The sequence below is a fragment of the Tachypleus tridentatus genome, chromosome 6 (genome assembly GCF_004210375.1).
Source record: "Tachypleus tridentatus isolate NWPU-2018 chromosome 6, ASM421037v1, whole genome shotgun sequence".
NCBI classification, from domain to species: domain Eukaryota; kingdom Metazoa; phylum Arthropoda; class Merostomata; order Xiphosura; family Limulidae; genus Tachypleus; species Tachypleus tridentatus.
Window position 1 is genome coordinate 168,965,818 of NC_134830.1, and position 17,141 is coordinate 168,982,958.

A 17,141-nucleotide genomic window follows, 5' to 3' on the forward strand; every position below is an offset into this window, starting at 1 on the left:
GAAGACCAGTAAAAGTTGACTTGTCACTTACAAACTGAGTCTTTAAAAGGGAGAGAGAGAAACTGAAGAAGACCAGTAAAAGTTGACTTGTCACTTACAAACTGAGTCTTTTAAAAGGAAGAGAGAGAAACTGAAGAAGGCCAGTAAAAAGTTGACTTGTCACTTACAAACTGAGTCTTTTAAAAGGGAGAGAGAGAAACTGAAGAAGGCCAGTAAAAAGTTGACTTGTCACTTACAAACTGAGTCTTTTAAAAGGAAGAGAGAGAAACTGAAGAAGGCCAGTAAAAAGTTGACTTGTCACTTACAAACTGAGTCTTTAAAAAGAGAGAGAGAAACTGAAGAAGGCCAGTAAAAGTTGACTTGTCACTTACAAACTGAGTCTTTTAAAAGGAGAGAGAAAAACTGAAGAAGGCCAGTAAAAGTTGACTTGTCACTTACAAACTGAGTCTTTAAAAGGAGAGAGAGAAACTAAAGAAGGCCAGTAAAAGTTGACTTGTCACTTACAAACTGAGTCTTTAAAAGGGAGAGAGAGAAACTAAAGAAGGCCAGTAAAAGTTGACTTGTCACTTACAAACTGAGTCTTTAAAAAAGAGAGAGAAACTAAAGAAGACCAGTAAAAGTTGACTTGTCACTTACAAACTGAGTCTTTAAAAGGAGAGAGAGAAACTAAAGAAGACCAGTAAAAGTTGACTTGTCACTTACAAACTGAGTCTTTAAAAGGAGAAAGAAAAACTGAAGAAGGTTAGTAAAAGTTGACTAGTCACTTACAAACTGAGTCTTTAAAGGAGAAAGAAAAACTAAAGAAGACCAGTAAAAGTTGACTTGTCACTTACAAACTGAGTCTTTAAAGGGAGAGAGAAAAACTGAAGAAGGTTAGTAAAAGTTGACTAGTCACTTACAAACTGAGTCTTTTAAAGGAGAAAGAAAACTGAAGAAGACCAGTAAAAGTTGACTTGTCACTTACAAACTGAGTCTTTTAAAGGGAGAAAGAGAAACTGAAGAAGACCAGTAAAAGTTGACTTGTCACTTACAAACTGAGTCTTTTAAAGGAGAGAAGAAAACTGAAGAAGGCCAGTAAAAGTTGACTAGTCACTTACAAACTGAGTCTTTAAAAGGAGAAAGAAACTGAAGAAGACCAGTAAAAGTTGACTTGTCACTTACAAACTGAGTCTTTAAAAGGGAGAGAGAGAAACTGAAGAAGGCCAGTAAAAGTTGACTTGTCACTTACAAACTGAGTCTTTAAAAGGGAGAAAGAGAAAAACTGAAGAAGGTTAGTAAAAGTTGACTAGTCACTTACAAACTGAGTCTTTAAAGGGAGAAAGAAAACTGAAGAAGACCAGTAAAAGTTGACTTGTCACTTACAAACTGAGTCTTTTAAAGGGAGAAAGAAAACTGAAGAAGGCCAGTAAAAGTTGACTAGTCACTTACAAACTGAGTCTTTAAAAGGAAGAGAGAAACTGAAGAAGACCAGTAAAAGTTGACTAGTCACTTACAAACTGAGTCTTTAAAGGGAGAAAGAAAAACTGAAGAAGACCAGTAAAAGTTGACTTGTCACTTACAAACTGAGTCTTTAAAAGGGAGAAAGAAACTGAAGAAGGTTAGTAAAGTTGACTAGTCACTTACAAACTGAGTCTTTTAAAGGGAGAAAGAAAAACTGAAGAAGACCAGTAAAAGTTGACTTGTCACTTACAAACTGAGTCTTTTAAAAGGAAGAGAGAGAAACTGAAGAAGGCCAGTAAAAAGTTGACTTGTCACTTACAAACTGAGTCTTTTAAAAGGGAGAGAGAGAAACTGAAGAAGGCCAGTAAAAAGTTGACTTGTCACTTACAAACTGAGTCTTTTAAAAGGAAGAGAGAGAAACTAAAGAAGGCCAGTAAAAAGTTGACTTGTCACTTACAAACTGAGTCTTTTAAAAGGAAGAGAGAGAAACTGAAGAAGGCCAGTAAAAAGTTGACTTGTCACTTACAAACTGAGTCTTTTAAAAGGGAGAGAGAGAAACTAAAGAAGGCCAGTAAAAAGTTGACTTGTCACTTACAAACTGAGTCTTTAAAGGAGAAAGAAAACTGAAGAAGGTTAGTAAAAGTTGACTTGTCACTTACAAACTGAGTCTTTAAAAGGAAGAAAGAAAAACTAAAGAAGGCCAGTAAAAGTTGACTTGTCACTTACAAACTGAGTCTTTAAAAGGAAGAGAGAGAAACTAAAGAAGGCCAGTAAAAAGTTGACTTGTCACTTACAAACTGAGTCTTTAAAAGGAAGAGAGAGAAACTGAAGAAGGCCAGTAAAAAGTTGACTTGTCACTTACAAACTGAGTCTTTTTAAAAGGGAGAGAGAGAAACTGAAGAAGGCCAGTAAAAAGTTGACTTGTCACTTACAAACTGAGTCTTTAAAAGGGAGAAAGAAAAACTGAAGAAGGTTAGTAAAAGTTGACTTAGTCACTTACAAACTGAGTCTTTAAAAGGGAGAGAGAAAAACTGAAGAAGACCAGTAAAAGTTGACTTGTCACTTACAAACTGAGTCTTTAAAAGGGAGAAAGAAAAACTGAAGAAGGTTAGTAAAAGTTGACTAGTCACTTACAAACTGAGTCTTTAAAAGGAAGAAAGAAAACTAAAGAAGACCAGTAAAAGTTGACTAGTCACTTACAAACTGAGTCTTTAAAGGGAGAAAGAGAAAACTAAAGAAGACCAGTAAAAGTTGACTTGTCACTTACAAACTGAGTCTTTTAAAGGAGAAAGAAAAACTGAAGAAGGTTAGTAAAAGTTGACTAGTCACTTACAAACTGAGTCTTTAAAAGGGAGAGAGAAAAACTGAAGAAGACCAGTAAAAGTTGACTTGTCACTTACAAACTGAGTCTTTAAAGGGAGAGAGAGAAACTAAAGAAGGCCAGTAAAAGTTGACTTGTCACTTACAAACTGAGTCTTTAAAGGGAGAAAGAAAAACTGAAGAAGGTTAGTAAAAGTTGACTAGTCACTTACAAACTGAGTCTTTAAAAGGAGAGAGAAAACTGAAGAAGACCAGTAAAAGTTGACTTGTCACTTACAAACTGAGTCTTTAAAAGGAAGAGAAAGAAACTGAAGAAGGCCAGTAAAAGTTGACTTGTCACTTACAAACTGAGTCTTTTAAAGGGAGAAAGAGAAACTAAAGAAGACCAGTAAAAGTTGACTAGTCACTTACAAACTGAGTCTTTTAAAAGGGAGAAAGAAAACTAAAGAAGACCAGTAAAAGTTGACTTGTCACTTACAAACTGAGTCTTTTAAAGGAGAGAAGAAAACTGAAGAAGGTTAGTAAAAGTTGACTAGTCACTTACAAACTGAGTCTTTAAAAGGAAGAAAGAAAACTGAAGAAGACCAGTAAAAGTTGACTTGTCACTTACAAACTGAGTCTTTAAAAGGAAGAGAGAGAAACTGAAGAAGGCCAGTAAAAAGTTGACTTGTCACTTACAAACTGAGTCTTTAAAAGGAAGAGAGAGAAACTAAAGAAGGCCAGTAAAAGTTGACTTGTCACTTACAAACTGAGTCTTTAAAAGGAAGAGAGAGAAACTAAAGACCAGTAAAAGTTGACTTGTCACTTACAAACTGAGTCTTTAAAAGGAAGAGAGAGAAACTAAAGGCCAGTAAAAGTTGACTTGTCACTTACAAACTGAGTCTTTAAAAGGAAGAGAGAGAAACTGAAGAAGGCCAGTAAAAGTTGACTTGTCACTTACAAACTGAGTCTTTTAAAGGAAGAGAGAGAAACTGAAGAAGACCAGTAAAAGTTGACTTGTCACTTACAAACTGAGTCTTTTAAAAGGAAGAGAGAGAAACTGAAGAAGGCCAGTAAAAAGTTGACTTGTCACTTACAAACTGAGTCTTTAAAAGGAAGAGAGAGAAACTGAAGAAGGCCAGTAAAAAGTTGACTTGTCACTTACAAACTGAGTCTTTTAAAAGGAAGAGAGAGAAACTGAAGAAGACCAGTAAAAGTTGACTAGTCACTTACAAACTGAGTCTTTAAAAGGGAGAAAGAGAAACTAAAGAAGGCCAGTAAAAGTTGACTTGTCACTTACAAACTGAGTCTTTAAAGGGAGAGAGAGAAACTAAAGAAGGCCAGTAAAAAGTTGACTTGTCACTTACAAACTGAGTCTTTAAAAGGAAGAGAGAGAAACTGAAGAAGGCCAGTAAAAAGTTGACTTGTCACTTACAAACTGAGTCTTTTAAAAGGAAGAGAGAGAAACTGAAGAAGGCCAGTAAAAAGTTGACTTGTCACTTACAAACTGAGTCTGTTAAAAGAAGAGAGAGAAACTGAAGAAGACCAGTAAAAGTTGACTTGTCACTTACAAACTGAGTCTTTAAAGGAAGAAAGAAAACTGAAGAAGGTTAGTAAAAGTTGACTAGTCACTTACAAACTGAGTCTTTAAAGGGAGAAAGAAAAACTGAAGAAGGCCAGTAAAAGTTGACTTGTCACTTACAAACTGAGTCTTTTAAAAGGGAGAGAGAGAAACTAAAGAAGGCCAGTAAAAAGTTGACTTGTCACTTACAAACTGAGTCTTTTAAAAGGAAGAGAGAGAAACTGAAGAAGGCCAGTAAAAAGTTGACTTGTCACTTACAAACTGAGTCTGTTAAAAGGAAGAGAGAGAAACTGAAGAAGGCCAGTAAAAAGTTGACTTGTCACTTACAAACTGAGTCTTTAAAAGGAAGAGAGAGAAACTGAAGAAGGCCAGTAAAAAGTTGACTTGTCACTTACAAACTGAGTCTTTAAAAGGAAGAGAGAGAAACTGAAGAAGGCCAGTAAAAAGTTGACTTGTCACTTACAAACTGAGTCTGTTAAAAGGAAGAGAGAGAAACTGAAGAAGGCCAGTAAAAAGTTGACTTGTCACTTACAAACTGAGTCTTTAAAAGGAGAGAGAGAGAAACTGAAGAAGGCCAGTAAAAAGTTGACTTGTCACTTACAAACTGAGTCTTTTAAAAGGAAGAGAGAGAAACTGAAGAAGGCCAGTAAAAAGTTGACTTGTCACTTACAAACTGAGTCTTTTAAAAGGAAGAGAGAGAAACTGAAGAAGGCCAGTAAAAAGTTGACTTGTCACTTACAAACTGAGTCTTTAAAAGGGAGAAGAAAAACTAAAGAAGGCCAGTAAAAGTTGACTTGTCACTTACAAACTGAGTCTTTTAAAAGGGAGAGAGAGAAACTGAAGAAGGCCAGTAAAAAGTTGACTAGTCACTTACAAACTGAGTATTTTAAAAGGAAGAGAGAGAGAAACTAAAGAAGGCCAGTAAAAAGTTGACTTGTCACTTACAAACTGAGTCTTTAAAAGGAGAGAGAGAAACTAAAGAAGGCCAGTAAAAGTTGACTTGTCACTTACAAACTGAGTCTTTTAAAAGGAGAGAGAAAAACTGAAGAAGGTTAGTAAAAGTTGACTAGTCACTTACAAACTGAGTCTTTAAAAGGGAGAAAGAGAAACTAAAGAAGACCAGTAAAAGTTGACTTGTCACTTACAAACTGAGTCTTTTAAAAGGAGAGAAAGAAAACTGAAGAAGGTTAGTAAAAGTTGACTAGTCACTTACAAACTGAGTCTTTAAAAGGAGAAAAGAAAACTAAAGAAGACCAGTAAAAGTTGACTAGTCACTTACAAACTGAGTCTTTAAAAGGAGAGAGAAACTAAAGAAGACCAGTAAAAGTTGACTTGTCACTTACAAACTGAGTCTTTTAAAGGGAGAAAGAAAAACTGAAGAAGGTTAGTAAAAGTTGACTTGTCACTTACAAACTGAGTCTTTAAAAGGGAGAAAGAAAACTAAAGAAGACCAGTAAAAGTTGACTTGTCACTTACAAACTGAGTCTTTAAAAGGAGAGAGAGAAACTAAAGAAGGCCAGTAAAAGTTGACTTGTCACTTACAAACTGAGTCTTTTAAAGGGAGAAAGAAAACTGAAGAAGGTTAGTAAAAGTTGACTAGTCACTTACAAACTGAGTCTTTAAAAGGGAGAAAGAAAAACTAAAGAAGACCAGTAAAAAAGTTGACTTGTCACTTACAAACTGAGTCTTTTAAAGGAGAAAGAAAAACTGAAGAAGGTTAGTAAAAGTTGACTAGTCACTTACAAACTGAGTCTTTAAAAGGGAGAAAGAAAAACTAAAGAAGACCAGTAAAAAGTTGACTAGTCACTTACAAACTGAGTCTTTTAAAAGGGAGAAAGAAAAACTAAAGAAGACCAGTAAAAAGTTGACTTGTCACTTACAAACTGAGTCTTTAAAAGGGAGAGAGAAAACTGAAGAAGGTTAGTAAAAGTTGACTAGTCACTTACAAACTGAGTCTTTAAAAGGAGAAAGAAAAACTAAAGAAGACCAGTAAAAGTTGACTTGTCACTTACAAACTGAGTCTTTAAAAGGAAGAGAGAGAAACTGAAGAAGGCCAGTAAAAGTTGACTTGTCACTTACAAACTGAGTCTTTAAAAGGAAGAGAGAGAAACTAAAGAAGGCCAGTAAAAGTTGACTTGTCACTTACAAACTGAGTCTTTTAAAGGAAGAGAGAGAAACTAAAGACCAGTAAAAGTTGACTTGTCACTTACAAACTGAGTCTTTTAAAAGGAAGAGAGAGAAACTAAAGGCCAGTAAAAAGTTGACTTGTCACTTACAAACTGAGTCTTTAAAAGGAAGAGAGAGAAACTAAAGAAGGCCAGTAAAAGTTGACTTGTCACTTACAAACTGAGTCTTTAAAAGGAAGAGAGAAACTAGAAGACCAGTAAAAGTTGACTTGTCACTTACAAACTGAGTCTTTAAAAGGAAGAGAGAGAAACTAAAGAAGGCCAGTAAAAAGTTGACTTGTCACTTACAAACTGAGTCTTTTAAAAGGAGAGAGAGAAACTAAAGAAGGCCAGTAAAAGTTGACTTGTCACTTACAAACTGAGTCTTTAAAAGGAGAGAGAGAAAACTGAAGAAGGTTAGTAAAAGTTGACTAGTCACTTACAAACTGAGTCTTTTAAAAGGAGAAAGAAAACTAAAGAAGGCCAGTAAAAAGTTGACTTGTCACTTACAAACTGAGTCTTTTAAAAGGGAGAGAGAGAAACTAAAGAAGGCCAGTAAAAAGTTGACTTGTCACTTACAAACTGAGTCTTTTAAAAGGAAGAGAGAGAAACTAAAGAAGGCCAGTAAAAAGTTGACTTGTCACTTACAAACTGAGTCTTTTAAAAGGAAGAGAGAGAAACTAAAGAAGGCCAGTAAAAAGTTGACTTGTCACTTACAAACTGAGTCTTTAAAAGGAAGAGAGAGAAACTGAAGAAGACCAGTAAAAAGTTGACTTGTCACTTACAAACTGAGTCTTTAAAAGGAAGAGAGAGAAACTAAAGAAGGCCAGTAAAAAGTTGACTTGTCACTTACAAACTGAGTCTTTTAAAAGGGAGAGAGAGAAACTAAAGAAGGCCAGTAAAAAGTTGACTTGTCACTTACAAACTGAGTCTTTTAAAAGGGAGAAAGAAAAACTGAAGAAGGCCAGTAAAAAGTTGACTAGTCACTTACAAACTGAGTCTTTTAAAAGGGAGAAAGAAAAACTAAAGAAGGCCAGTAAAAAGTTGACTTGTCACTTACAAACTGAGTCTTTTAAAAGGGAGAGAGAGAAACTAAAGAAGGCCAGTAAAAAGTTGACTTGTCACTTACAAACTGAGTCTTTTAAAAGGAAGAGAGAGAAACTAAAGAAGGCCAGTAAAAAGTTGACTTGTCACTTACAAACTGAGTCTTTTAAAAGGAAGAGAGAGAAACTAAAGACCAGTAAAAAGTTGACTTGTCACTTACAAACTGAGTCTTTAAAAGGAAGAGAGAGAAACTGAAGAAGACCAGTAAAAGTTGACTTGTCACTTACAAACTGAGTCTTTAAAAGGGAGAGAAGAAAAACTGAAGAAGGTTAGTAAAAGTTGACTAGTCACTTACAAACTGAGTCTCTTTAAAAGGGAGAAAGAAAAACTAAAGAAGACCAGTAAAAAGTTGACTTGTCACTTACAAACTGAGTCTTTTAAAAGGGAGAGAGAGAAACTAAAGAAGGCCAGTAAAAAGTTGACTTGTCACTTACAAACTGAGTCTTTTAAAAGGGAGAAAGAAAAACTGAAGAAGGTTAGTAAAAAGTTGACTAGTCACTTACAAACTGAGTCTTTTAAAAGGGAGAAAGAAAAACTAAAGAAGACCAGTAAAAAAGTTGACTTGTCACTTACAAACTGAGTCTTTAAAAGGGAGAAAGAAAACTGAAGAAGGTTAGTAAAAGTTGACTAGTCACTTACAAACTGAGTCTTTTAAAGGGAGAGAGAAAACTAAAGAAGACCAGTAAAAGTTGACTTGTCACTTACAAACTGAGTCTTTAAAAGGAGAAAGAAAAACTAAAGAAGACCAGTAAAAGTTGACTTGTCACTTACAAACTGAGTCTTTTAAAAGGAAGAAAGAAAACTGAAGAAGGTTAGTAAAAGTTGACTAGTCACTTACAAACTGAGTCTTTTAAAAGGAGAAAGAAAAACTAAAGAAGACCAGTAAAAGTTGACTTGTCACTTACAAACTGAGTCTTTAAAAGGAAGAGAGAGAAACTAAAGAAGCCAGTAAAAGTTGACTTGTCACTTACAAACTGAGTCTTTAAAAGGAAGAGAGAGAAACTAAAGAAGGCCAGTAAAAAGTTGACTTGTCACTTACAAACTGAGTCTTTTAAAAGGAAGAGAGAGAAACTGAAGAAGGCCAGTAAAAAGTTGACTTGTCACTTACAAACTGAGTCTGTTAAAAGGAAGAGAGAGAAACTGAAGAAGGCCAGTAAAAAGTTGACTTGTCACTTACAAACTGAGTCTTTAAAAGGAAGAGAGAGAAACTAAAGAAGGCCAGTAAAAAGTTGACTTGTCACTTACAAACTGAGTCTTTTAAAAGGAAGAGAGAGAAACTAAAGACCAGTAAAAAGTTGACTTGTCACTTACAAACTGAGTCTTTTAAAAGGAAGAGAGAGAAACTAAAGAAGGCCAGTAAAAAGTTGACTTGTCACTTACAAACTGAGTCTTTTAAAAGGGAGAGAGAGAAACTAAAGAAGGCCAGTAAAAAGTTGACTTGTCACTTACAAACTGAGTCTTTAAAAGGGAGAGAGAAAACTGAAGAAGGTTAGTAAAAGTTGACTTGTCACTTACAAACTGAGTCTTTAAAAGGGAGAGAGAGAAACTAAAGACCAGTAAAAGTTGACTTGTCACTTACAAACTGAGTCTTTAAAAGGGAGAGAGAGAAACTAAAGACCAGTAAAAGTTGACTTGTCACTTACAAACTGAGTCTTTAAAGGAGAGAGAGAAACTAAAAGACCAGTAAAAGTTGACTTGTCACTTACAAACTGAGTCTTTTAAAAGGGAGAGAGAGAAACTAAAGACCAGTAAAAAGTTGACTTGTCACTTACAAACTGAGTCTTTTAAAAGGGAGAGAGAGAAACTAAAGAAGGCCAGTAAAAAGTTGACTTGTCACTTACAAACTGAGTCTTTAAAAGGAGAGAGAGAAACTAAAGAAGGCCAGTAAAAGTTGACTTGTCACTTACAAACTGAGTCTTTAAAAGGAAGAGAGAGAAACTAAAGAAGGCCAGTAAAAGTTGACTTGTCACTTACAAACTGAGTCTTTAAAAGGAGAGAGAGAAACTAAAGAAGGCCAGTAAAAGTTGACTTGTCACTTACAAACTGAGTCTTTAAAAGGAAGAGAGAAAACTGAAGAAGACCAGTAAAAGTTGACTTGTCACTTACAAACTGAGTCTTTAAAAGGGAGAGAGAAAACTAAAGAAGGCCAGTAAAAGTTGACTTGTCACTTACAAACTGAGTCTTTAAAAAGGAGAGAGAGAAACTAAAGAAGGCCAGTAAAAGTTGACTTGTCACTTACAAACTGAGTCTTTAAAAGGAGAGAGAGAAACTAAAGAAGGCCAGTAAAAGTTGACTTGTCACTTACAAACTGAGTCTTTTAAAAGGAGAGAGAGAAACTAAAGAAGGCCAGTAAAAGTTGACTTGTCACTTACAAACTGAGTCTTTAAAAGGGAGAAAGAAAAACTGAAGAAGGTTAGTAAAAGTTGACTAGTCACTTACAAACTGAGTCTTTAAAAGGAGAAAGAAAACTAAAGAAGACCAGTAAAAGTTGACTTGTCACTTACAAACTGAGTCTTTTAAAGGGAGAAAGAAAAACTGAAGAAGGCCAGTAAAAGTTGACTAGTCACTTACAAACTGAGTCTTTAAAAGGGAGAAAGAAAAACTAAAGAAGACCAGTAAAAGTTGACTAGTCACTTACAAACTGAGTCTTTTAAAAGGAGAAAGAGAAACTAAAGAAGACCAGTAAAAGTTGACTTGTCACTTACAAACTGAGTCTTTAAAAGGGAGAAAGAAAAACTGAAGAAGGTTAGTAAAAGTTGACTAGTCACTTACAAACTGAGTCTTTTAAAGGGAGAAAGAAAACTAAAGAAGACCAGTAAAAGTTGACTTGTCACTTACAAACTGAGTCTTTAAAAGGGAGAAAGAAAACTGAAGAAGGTTAGTAAAAGTTGACTTGTCACTTACAAACTGAGTCTTTAAAAGGGAGAAAGAAAACTAAAGAAGACCAGTAAAAGTTGACTTGTCACTTACAAACTGAGTCTTTAAAAGGGAGAGAAAAACTAAAGAAGACCAGTAAAAGTTGACTTGTCACTTACAAACTGAGTCTTTAAAAGGGAGAAAGAAAAACTGAAGAAGGCCAGTAAAAGTTGACTTGTCACTTACAAACTGAGTCTTTAAAAGGGAGAAAGAAAAACTAAAGAAGACCAGTAAAAGTTGACTTGTCACTTACAAACTGAGTCTTTAAAAGGAAGAGAGAGAAACTGAAGAAGGCCAGTAAAAAGTTGACTTGTCACTTACAAACTGAGTCTTTTAAAAGGGAGAGAGAGAAACTAAAGAAGGCCAGTAAAAAGTTGACTTGTCACTTACAAACTGAGTACTTTAAAAGGGAGAGAGAGAAACTAAAGAAGGCCAGTAAAAAGTTGACTTGTCACTTACAAACTGAGTCTTTAAAAAAGGAGAGAGAGAAACTGAAGAAGGCCAGTAAAAGTTGACTTGTCACTTACAAACTGAGTATTTTAAAAGGAGAAAGAAAACTAAAGAAGGCCAGTAAAAGTTGACTTGTCACTTACAAACTGAGTCTTTTAAAAGGGAGAGAGAGAAACTGAAGAAGGCCAGTAAAAAGTTGACTTGTCACTTACAAACTGAGTATTTTAAAAGGAAGAGAGAGAAACTAAAGAAGGCCAGTAAAAAGTTGACTTGTCACTTACAAACTGAGTATTTTAAAAGGAAGAGAGAGAAACTAAAGAAGGCCAGTAAAAAGTTGACTTGTCACTTACAAACTGAGTCTTTAAAGGGGAGAGAGAAAACTGAAGAAGGTTAGTAAAAGTTGACTAGTCACTTACAAACTGAGTCTTTTAAAAGGGAGAAAGAAAAACTAAAGAAGACCAGTAAAAGTTGACTTGTCACTTACAAACTGAGTCTTTAAAGGGAGAAAGAAAAACTGAAGAAGGTTAGTAAAAGTTGACTAGTCACTTACAAACTGAGTCTTTAAAGGGAGAGAGAAAACTAAAGAAGACCAGTAAAAGTTGACTAGTCACTTACAAACTGAGTCTTTAAAAGGAGAAAGAAAACTAAAGAAGACCAGTAAAAGTTGACTTGTCACTTACAAACTGAGTCTTTTAAAAGGGAGAAAAAAACTGAAGAAGGTTAGTAAAAGTTGACTAGTCACTTACAAACTGAGTCTTTTAAAGGGAGAAGAAAACTAAAGAAGACCAGTAAAAGTTGACTTGTCACTTACAAACTGAGTCTTTAAAAGGAGAGAGAGAAACTAAAGAAGGCCAGTAAAAGTTGACTTGTCACTTACAAACTGAGTCTTTTAAAAGGAGAAAGAAAAACTGAAGAAGGTTAGTAAAAGTTGACTAGTCACTTACAAACTGAGTCTTTAAAAGGAGAAAGAAAAACTAAAGAAGACCAGTAAAAGTTGACTTGTCACTTACAAACTGAGTCTTTTAAAAGGGAGAAAGAGAAACTGAAGAAGGTTAGTAAAAAGTTGACTAGTCACTTACAAACTGAGTCTTTTAAAAGGGAGAAAGAAAAACTAAAGAAGACCAGTAAAAAGTTGACTAGTCACTTACAAACTGAGTCTTTTAAAAGGGAGAAAGAAAAACTAAAGAAGACCAGTAAAAGTTGACTTGTCACTTACAAACTGAGTCTTTAAAAGGGAGAAAGAAAACTGAAGAAGGTTAGTAAAAGTTGACTAGTCACTTACAAACTGAGTCTTTTAAAAGGAGAAAGAAAAACTAAAGAAGACCAGTAAAAAGTTGACTTGTCACTTACAAACTGAGTCTTTTAAAAGGAAGAGAGAGAAACTAAAGGCCAGTAAAAGTTGACTTGTCACTTACAAACTGAGTCTTTAAAAGGAAGAGAGAGAAACTAAAGAAGGCCAGTAAAAGTTGACTTGTCACTTACAAACTGAGTCTTTAAAAGGAAGAGAGAGAAACTAAAGACCAGTAAAAGTTGACTTGTCACTTACAAACTGAGTCTTTAAAAGGAAGAGAGAGAAACTAAAGGCCAGTAAAAGTTGACTTGTCACTTACAAACTGAGTCTTTAAAAGGAAGAGAGAGAAACTAAAGAAGGCCAGTAAAAGTTGACTTGTCACTTACAAACTGAGTCTTTTAAAAGGAAGAGAGAGAAACTAAAGACCAGTAAAAAGTTGACTTGTCACTTACAAACTGAGTCTTTTAAAAGGAAGAGAGAGAAACTAAAGAAGGCCAGTAAAAAGTTGACTTGTCACTTACAAACTGAGTCTTTTAAAAGGGAGAGAGAGAAACTAAAGAAGGCCAGTAAAAAGTTGACTTGTCACTTACAAACTGAGTCTTTTAAAAGGGAGAAAGAAAAACTGAAGAAGGTTAGTAAAAAGTTGACTAGTCACTTACAAACTGAGTCTTTTAAAAGGGAGAAAGAAAAACTAAAGAAGGCCAGTAAAAAGTTGACTTGTCACTTACAAACTGAGTCTTTTAAAAGGGAGAGAGAGAAACTAAAGAAGGCCAGTAAAAAGTTGACTTGTCACTTACAAACTGAGTCTTTTAAAAGGAAGAGAGAGAAACTAAAGAAGGCCAGTAAAAAGTTGACTTGTCACTTACAAACTGAGTCTTTAAAAGGAAGAGAGAGAAACTAAAGAAGGCCAGTAAAAAGTTGACTTGTCACTTACAAACTGAGTCTTTAAAAGGAGAGAGAGAAACTAAAGACCAGTAAAAAGTTGACTTGTCACTTACAAACTGAGTCTTTTAAAAGGAAGAGAGAGAAACTAAAGAAGGCCAGTAAAAAGTTGACTTGTCACTTACAAACTGAGTCTTTTAAAAGGGAGAGAGAGAAACTAAAGAAGGCCAGTAAAAAGTTGACTTGTCACTTACAAACTGAGTCTTTTAAAAGGGAGAAAGAAAAACTGAAGAAGGTTAGTAAAAAGTTGACTAGTCACTTACAAACTGAGTCTTTTAAAAGGGAGAAAGAAAAACTAAAGAAGGCCAGTAAAAAGTTGACTTGTCACTTACAAACTGAGTCTTTTAAAAGGGAGAGAGAGAAACTAAAGAAGGCCAGTAAAAAGTTGACTTGTCACTTACAAACTGAGTCTTTTTAAAAGGAAGAGAGAGAAACTAAAGAAGGCCAGTAAAAGTTGACTTGTCACTTACAAACTGAGTCTTTAAAAGGAGAGAGAGAAACTAAAGACCAGTAAAAGTTGACTTGTCACTTACAAACTGAGTCTTTTAAAAGGAAGAGAGAGAAACTAAAGACCAGTAAAAAGTTGACTTGTCACTTACAAACTGAGTCTTTAAAAGGGAGAAAGAAAACTGAAGAAGGTTAGTAAAAGTTGACTAGTCACTTACAAACTGAGTCTTTTAAAGGGAGAAAGAAAACTAAAGAAGACCAGTAAAAGTTGACTTGTCACTTACAAACTGAGTCTTTAAAAGGAGAGAGAAACTAAAGAAGGCCAGTAAAAAGTTGACTTGTCACTTACAAACTGAGTCTTTTAAAAGGGAGAAAGAAAAACTGAAGAAGGTTAGTAAAAAGTTGACTAGTCACTTACAAACTGAGTCTTTTAAAAGGGAGAAAGAAAAACTAAAGAAGACCAGTAAAAAGTTGACTTGTCACTTACAAACTGAGTCTTTTAAAAGGGAGAAAGAAAAACTGAAGAAGGTTAGTAAAAAGTTGACTAGTCACTTACAAACTGAGTCTTTTAAAAGGGAGAAAGAAAAACTAAAGAAGACCAGTAAAAAGTTGACTAGTCACTTACAAACTGAGTCTTTTAAAAGGGAGAAAGAAAAACTAAAGAAGACCAGTAAAAAGTTGACTTGTCACTTACAAACTGAGTCTTTAAAAGGGAGAAAGAAAAACTGAAGAAGGTTAGTAAAAGTTGACTAGTCACTTACAAACTGAGTCTTTTAAAAGGGAGAAAGAAAAACTAAAGAAGACCAGTAAAAAGTTGACTTGTCACTTACAAACTGAGTCTTTTAAAAGGAAGAGAGAGAAACTAAAGGCCAGTAAAAAGTTGACTTGTCACTTACAAACTGAGTCTTTTAAAAGGAAGAGAGAGAAACTAAAGAAGGCCAGTAAAAGTTGACTTGTCACTTACAAACTGAGTCTTTAAAAGGAAGAGAGAGAAACTAAAGACCAGTAAAAAGTTGACTTGTCACTTACAAACTGAGTCTTTTAAAAGGAAGAGAGAGAAACTAAAGGCCAGTAAAAAGTTGACTTGTCACTTACAAACTGAGTCTTTTAAAAGGAAGAGAGAGAAACTAAAGAAGGCCAGTAAAAAGTTGACTTGTCACTTACAAACTGAGTCTTTTAAAAGGAAGAGAGAGAAACTAAAGACCAGTAAAAAGTTGACTTGTCACTTACAAACTGAGTCTTTAAAAGGAAGAGAGAGAAACTAAAGAAGGCCAGTAAAAGTTGACTTGTCACTTACAAACTGAGTCTTTAAAAGGAGAGAGAGAAACTAAAGAAGGCCAGTAAAAAAGTTGACTTGTCACTTACAAACTGAGTCTTTTAAAAGGGAGAAAGAAAAACTGAAGAAGGTTAGTAAAAAGTTGACTAGTCACTTACAAACTGAGTCTTTTAAAAGGGAGAGAGAGAAACTAAAGACCAGTAAAAAGTTGACTTGTCACTTACAAACTGAGTCTTTTAAAAGGGAGAGAGAGAAACTAAAGACCAGTAAAAAGTTGACTTGTCACTTACAAACTGAGTCTTTTAAAAGGGAGAGAGAGAAACTAAAGACCAGTAAAAAGTTGACTTGTCACTTACAAACTGAGTCTTTAAAAGGAGAGAGAGAAACTAAAGAAGGCCAGTAAAAAGTTGACTTGTCACTTACAAACTGAGTCTTTTAAAAGGGAGAGAGAGAAACTAAAGAAGGCCAGTAAAAAGTTGACTTGTCACTTACAAACTGAGTCTTTTTAAAAGGAAGAGAGAGAAACTAAAGAAGGCCAGTAAAAAGTTGACTTGTCACTTACAAACTGAGTCTTTTAAAAGGGAGAGAGAGAAACTAAAGAAGGCCAGTAAAAAGTTGACTTGTCACTTACAAACTGAGTCTTTTAAAAGGGAGAAAGAAAACTGAAGAAGGTTAGTAAAAGTTGACTAGTCACTTACAAACTGAGTCTTTTAAAAGGAGAAAGAAAAACTAAAGAAGGCCAGTAAAAGTTGACTTGTCACTTACAAACTGAGTCTTTAAAAGGAGAGAGAGAAACTAAAGAAGGCCAGTAAAAAGTTGACTTGTCACTTACAAACTGAGTCTTTTAAAAGGAAGAGAGAGAAACTAAAGAAGGCCAGTAAAAAGTTGACTTGTCACTTACAAACTGAGTCTTTAAAAGGAGAGAGAGAAACTAAAGAAGGCCAGTAAAAGTTGACTTGTCACTTACAAACTGAGTCTTTTAAAAGGGAGAAAGAAAAACTGAAGAAGGTTAGTAAAAAGTTGACTAGTCACTTACAAACTGAGTCTTTTAAAAGGGAGAAAGAAAAACTAAAGAAGACCAGTAAAAAGTTGACTTGTCACTTACAAACTGAGTCTTTTAAAAGGGAGAAAGAAAAACTGAAGAAGGTTAGTAAAAAGTTGACTAGTCACTTACAAACTGAGTCTTTAAAAGGGAGAAAGAAAACTAAAGAAGACCAGTAAAAGTTGACTAGTCACTTACAAACTGAGTCTTTTAAAAGGGAGAAAGAAAACTAAAGAAGACCAGTAAAAGTTGACTTGTCACTTACAAACTGAGTCTTTTAAAAGGAGAAAGAAAACTGAAGAAGGTTAGTAAAAGTTGACTAGTCACTTACAAACTGAGTCTTTTAAAGGGAGAAAAAAAACTAAAGAAGACCAGTAAAAGTTGACTTGTCACTTACAAACTGAGTCTTTTAAAGGGAGAAAGAAAAACTGAAGAAGGTTAGTAAAAGTTGACTAGTCACTTACAAACTGAGTCTTTTAAAAGGGAGAAAGAAAAACTAAAGAAGACCAGTAAAAAGTTGACTAGTCACTTACAAACTGAGTCTTTTAAAAGGGAGAAAGAAAAACTAAAGAAGACCAGTAAAAAGTTGACTTGTCACTTACAAACTGAGTCTTTTAAAAGGGAGAAAGAAAAACTGAAGAAGGTTAGTAAAAAGTTGACTAGTCACTTACAAACTGAGTCTTTTAAAAGGGAGAAAGAAAAACTAAAGAAGACCAGTAAAAAGTTGACTTGTCACTTACAAACTGAGTCTTTTAAAAGGAAGAGAGAGAAACTAAAGGCCAGTAAAAAGTTGACTTGTCACTTACAAACTGAGTCTTTTAAAAGGGAGAGAGAGAAACTAAAGAAGGCCAGTAAAAAGTTGACTTGTCACTTACAAACTGAGTCTTTTAAAAGGGAGAGAGAGAAACTAAAGAAGGCCAGTAAAAAGTTGACTTGTCACTTACAAACTGAGTCTTTTAAAAGGAAGAGAGAGAGAAACTGAAGAAGGCCAGTAAAAAGTTGACTTGTCACTTACAAACTGAGTATTTTAAAAGGGAGAAAGAAAAACTGAAGAAGGTTAGTAAAAAGTTGACTAGTCACTTACAAACTGAGTCTTTAAAAGGGAGAAAGAAAACTAAAGAAGACCAGTAAAAAGTTGACTTGTCACTTACAAACTGAGTCTTTTAAAAGGGAGAAAGAAAAACTGA

The 17,141-nt window shown here is 34.5% G+C and overlaps 1 protein-coding gene across 5 annotated transcripts in view; it reads right to left on the bottom strand.

Annotated features, from left to right (window-relative positions):
* LOC143254415 (zinc finger MIZ domain-containing protein 1-like) overlaps window positions 1-17,141 on the bottom strand; it is a 156,995-nt gene that overhangs the window by 13,058 nt on the left and 126,796 nt on the right. The gene's annotated exons all lie outside the window — the stretch shown is intronic.